Here is a 5,356-nt window from a genome sequence, read left to right as displayed (position 1 = left end):
TTAGGTAAATTGCTGCAAAGAGCGGTTTTAAGATTAAAAAAGATCGTCGCGGTAGATTGTTACGCTCTGATTAAATCTCATAGTTTTGTGTTTTAAACCCAGGGGTGATTTAGTATAGCTAATCTTACAGCCTATCATATTCAATAATATCTTATAGGCTAATTTAACAATGGGTATTTAAAAGAAAAAAAAACTCACAAAGACTTGGGATCTCTTAGTTCGAATACGTCGTGCAGCGATAAAACTATTTAGAATGCTAAACGTGCTACATCTTCGCTAGCGATAAGTCTAAAGACGTTTTATTTATCATCGAAGGGTAAGTTAAAAAAAACAAGAAACAAAACAAAACAAAAGGGTTTCACGAAACAAAGCACTATCGGTAACAAAAATAAAAAGTAAGTATCCATATATTATTTACACAAAATACACCTGGCACCTTAAAACGATGCCTACATCCCCCTAAAAAAAAAAGTAAATCGTAAACAAAACAAAAATAAAACTACATCAACCTTCTTCGCGTACGCACCATGTCCCGAACATAACATATTTCATACCCGAATACTTTCTAAAAAACTACAATCCTAAGCCTTACAAGGGTATCCATTGATAGAAGCCATGGTAATAATTAGAAGATATTTCATTCATACATCATCAAATAAAAAGGTTAACATCAAGATAGAAGACTCTTACAAACACCAGCTTAGAGATTTCAAAAAGTATGACCCCCACAATACAATGCCCTAGTAAATTAGAGAATAATTTCTAAATCAAGTATAAAGTTTGCTGCATTTTAACAGGCTCGAACATTCGTACCTACATTTCTCTCTTTTTAAAAAGAATGTATAAAATTATTTATACGCGACTACTTCAGATCGAAGCATCGTATGACAATCGCTTTCAAAGACTGTTTTACTGCCCCCTCGGAGTAAACACTGACACCCTACACACGCATTTCACACATGTACCAGCCTCCCCCCCCGTCCACCTCCTAAATCAGTTACTGCTTTAGAAAAAAAAAAAAAAAAAGTTTACGAATACAAGTCCTTTTCATAAATCAGTTTAAGTAAAACAAAAAAAACAAACAGTATATTTATTAGTTTTTTTAAATATTACAAAAACGATAAGAGGATAAAACCCATTTCCGCGCAGCGCTTTCGTATATACAAACCTCATAAACTTAAACTACAACAAAAATACATAGAGACATCCGATAAAATCGTATAGACACAAATTATAGCACTAGCGGTAACAAAACTAGAAACAGAAAAATAGCATTTTATACGTGTACGCATCTGCAGAGGGGGGTAAAACAACTCGCGCACTCTGCTCATGAGAGTGCCACAAACACCTTCTCTAAGCCTAATCCTTTTTAAAAAAAAAAAAAAAAAAATCAGTACATTTATTAGTTTTATAACACATCAAAAACGTAAGAGGGGGTAAAATTCTTATGTACAACGCAATCTTATATACAACAACTCAAAAACATAAAATACATAGCCAGACGTACCTTCTTCACGTACGCGCCATATTCCTAACATAACATATTTCATACCCAGATACTTTCTAAAAAAACTACTAACCTAAGGGTTACAGGGCTATCCATTGAAAGAATCCGAGCTGATAATTAGAAGATATTTCATTCATACATATTCAGATAAAAAGGCTAACATCAAGATAGAAGACTCTTACAATCGACAGTTTAAAGATTTCAAAAAGTATGATCCCCATAATACATTGCCCCTCCACCTCCTAATTCAGTTACTGCTTTTAAAAAAAGAGTTTGCGATTACAAGTCCTTTTCATAAATCAGTTTAAGAAAAACAAAAAAAACAGTATATTTATTAGTTTATTAAATATTACAAAAACGATAGATGTTAAAACCCGTTTCCACACAGCGCATTCGTATATACAAACCTTATAAACTTAAACAACAACAAAAACTTGGTTTACATCAGTAGACTCAGTAGTTGATGTATCTGATGAGTGAGATACCCTGTCTAAAAGTTTGTCAGTTGTTGATAATGTCTCTACAAAAACCATTTCAGAGTTGTTGCTGGAAAGGGGTGTGAAAAACCAGCTGGGGGAAATCACACCTCAATCTTCGTTTCAGTATATCCTGCCTGAAATAGAAAATTAAAGGGAAAGTTGAGCACAAGATGCACATATTCACATCACACTAGGGCTGCTCTATTGTGGAAAAAAATACTCATCACAATTATTTTGGTAATAATTGAAATCAAGATTATTCTAAACAATTATATTTTGTTCAAATCAAGGAAATATTTAAACATTTGAAAATAAGCCAATTACAATCATATGAAACTATAATTATGTAAGTTGCTTTTGGATCCAACAAAATGTATAATATATTATTATTATTATTATTATTATTATTATTATTATTATTATTATTACGTTAGCAAAAATTTGAAGTTGGGGTGCAGTGTGTGTGCAGTAAGCTAGTTTTGACATGGGTGTGTGGTAAAATAACTCGTGTGGGCATGCCCCAACTCAAAATTTGTATTATTAGTGCTGCAGCTATCGAATATTTTGGTATTTGGATATCCTACTCAAAATTCTAGTGAATAATCGTATATTTGGAAAGAAATACAAATATACCTATAGGCCTATATACTTTCTTGGTCAAAGAACAATTATAAATACAGAAGACAAAAAAACACATTTGCATGTAATAATTAACAACCAACCGGTTTTCATTTTTAGAGAATCGATTTTATTTATTTATTTATTTTTAACTTAAATTGAGCTTGTCAGCAAACTATTTTTCTCTGAAACAGTGAGATTTTAGACAAATCTCTCCCCATAGATTTCAGATAATGTGTTTCAATATGAAGATTTATATGTTACCTGTAGTCTGAAGCATCAAGATCCCCGTGTTTCTTAACACTGTTCACAAACCCCTTAACTTGTCCATTCTCATCACATCTTTGTCAACTATAATCCTTTGACGGATTACTTGTTCACAAAAAGAATTTGTAGCTCTCAGCATTGGGTTGTCTAAAACACACACACACACTCACTTAATATGTGCAGAGTCATGCTTTCTAATTAATGCTGTCTCGAAATGTAAACAGAATACAAGTGACATTGCTGACCAATGCTTTACTTTTGAAATGTGTAATTTTAGCAAAGTGACAATGAAATAGTGCAATGTAACAACTCACATTTGTTCGTCCCTGGTTGCTGTTTCTGTTGCTGTTGACTTTAAGACCCTTGTGTAATCTCTGAAACAAAACTGTACCTCCATTGTGACACAGTCTTTTGTCTTGAATATGCAGAAGAATGGAACAGTCTTTCTTCATCTCAGCGGCCTGCAGCAACCAACCCGCCTTTAGACAAAAAACAATTACATTATAAGTGTTATTGTCACATCACCTCTTTACAGTATATGCACATCACAGATTTAAGTAAAGTAAAGTGTTTGTTGAGGTTGATGAAAGAGAGTTTGGGGAAAAGGGATTGTGTAGCTGTGACTATATTATGACTCTGATGGGCACAGGTAACTCGAGTTTGGTAACAACTGTTGGATTCACTCGATAAATCATTCAGCAGCTCGCCTTTTTTAATAAACTATAGCCTTAAAACTTAACCTAGCAACTAATTATTTTCAGCCCTATACAAAATATCAGTCACATTAATAACAGATATGGGCACGCGTGTGTGTAGCACATACCTGCTGACAATGTTTCTGCTTTGGCGAGATGATCCCTCTTCCGTGTGCCTTCCAATCCCAGACGAGTCTACTTTGAAATTTATTTTTACAAATGATGCAGATGGCTGGAATAACGGGGCCAGCTGAAGCGATGGGCAAACCTGAACGGGAACGAAGTTTTTTCATCACTTTCTTTCTAACTTTTTTTCTCCTTTCGCTCTCCGACGTTGTGGTCGCCATTTTTGATATGCGGTTGCTATGGTGAGGAGAAAGCAGCAGCTACCTGATTGGCTCATGTGACCTAAATCACACCGCTACCGACCTAATGGCACTACGCCCATACGAGAGATCACTGCGCCTCATCGCAAAATAGTACCGGGGTTTCACCACCGAAAACACAAAATTGGCAGGTTTTCAGAGGCTGAACTCCACGGATTCTTACTTACTACTAATAAATCTATTTTATGAAGTAAAGATTATTTAGTACCCCTGGTAGTGGAGCGAAACTGAACGAAAACGTGTGTGACCTGACGGCCTAATAAGAAGATGATTTTGGTTAAATTGTTGCAAAGATCGGCTTTAAGATTAAAGATTAAGGGTTAAGTAGAGTATAAATCTAATAACGTATCAAGAAACTCATAGTTTCATGCTTTCAATTCTCTTAGTTTTAAAAAGAAGCAGACGTCTGACCAATAATGTCCACAGGCAGGAACTGCCTGAGTTTGTGATTACATATTCTCTCCCGAAATCAGTATTTTTTAAAAAAAAAAAACTAGTACAATTATTATCTTTTTTAAACACACAAAAAAAGGTAAACAAATTTTCCCATCCCTCCCAAAACAGCGTACTCTTATACACATCATAAACATAAAATAATAAAAACATACACGTCTAAGCATACCTATAAACATCACGTATATATAAAATGTACAAATTCTAGCATCCATCGTCTTATAATAGATACCATATAAAAATAAAACGTATCAATTTGTAACCAAAACGTAAAATGAGTTAAGTTTGGTTTAATATAGGGATAGTGTTCAGTAACATTAAAAAAAAGATGGCTGCAGGGGGGTTTAGTATGATGCTAGTTTCGATCTGCTGTCGCCAAAAATTTAAAATTAACCCTACTTAATATTTAAAGGCTACTCTAATGCCATACATTGTTCCGTCATCCAAATTGTATAATTTACAAATTGAATACCTTTGAATCAAATTTTTAGGTTTTACATTCATTATCAACATTTTAATACCCTAATTTACTTTTGTAGACTAACTTTAATGCTCCCTCTCTTAATCATACGCTGTAACATCCTTTGCCCATTAGATGACGCCGTTTACCACGGCGTGAGGGAGTCACACCTCCCTAGCCGGCCTTCTTTGACTTTTTTTTTTTACAAACACAAGTTTTTAGTCTGAGGAAAAAGAAGGACGCGGTTCTGAAATGGGTTAAATAACCGCCCTTTACGCACGAATAATCTATTTTTTCGTCTATATTTCCCCCCTCTCCATCGGTTAGAAATTGGTAGAAACAGAAACTTTATTTTTTTTTATTTTATTTTTTAAAAAAGAAAAAAACGCTCGTATTCCGAAACATCGGTAAGTCTCTTTTATTTATTTAAAAAACATAAAACAAATGGATAACATTTTTTTAATATTCACTTTAACTCGAAAAAGTGAGCC

General features: G+C 33.9%; 1 long non-coding RNA gene across 3 annotated transcripts; it reads right to left on the bottom strand.

Moving 5' to 3' along the window:
* Nucleotides 1-986: 986 nt before the first annotated feature.
* On the bottom strand, nucleotides 987-4,032 carry LOC144015696 (uncharacterized). 3 transcript variants are annotated; one of them, XR_013282789.1, is made up of 4 exons: nucleotides 3,695-4,032; nucleotides 3,186-3,350; nucleotides 2,869-3,018; nucleotides 987-2,120 (listed from the first exon to the last, which is right to left on the bottom strand). It is a non-coding gene; the product is annotated as an uncharacterized LOC144015696 (long non-coding RNA). The 3 variants fall into 3 exon arrangements; XR_013282788.1 differs by having other exon boundaries at nucleotides 987-3,018; nucleotides 3,695-4,030; XR_013282787.1 differs by lacking the exon at nucleotides 2,869-3,018 and having other exon boundaries at nucleotides 3,695-4,026.
* Between the last annotated feature and the right edge of the window lie 1,324 nt (nucleotides 4,033-5,356).

This window comes from Festucalex cinctus, chromosome 3 (assembly GCF_051991245.1).
Source record: "Festucalex cinctus isolate MCC-2025b chromosome 3, RoL_Fcin_1.0, whole genome shotgun sequence".
Lineage (NCBI taxonomy): Eukaryota > Metazoa > Chordata > Actinopteri > Syngnathiformes > Syngnathidae > Festucalex > Festucalex cinctus.
This window is presented reverse-complemented; position numbering and strand designations above follow the sequence as displayed.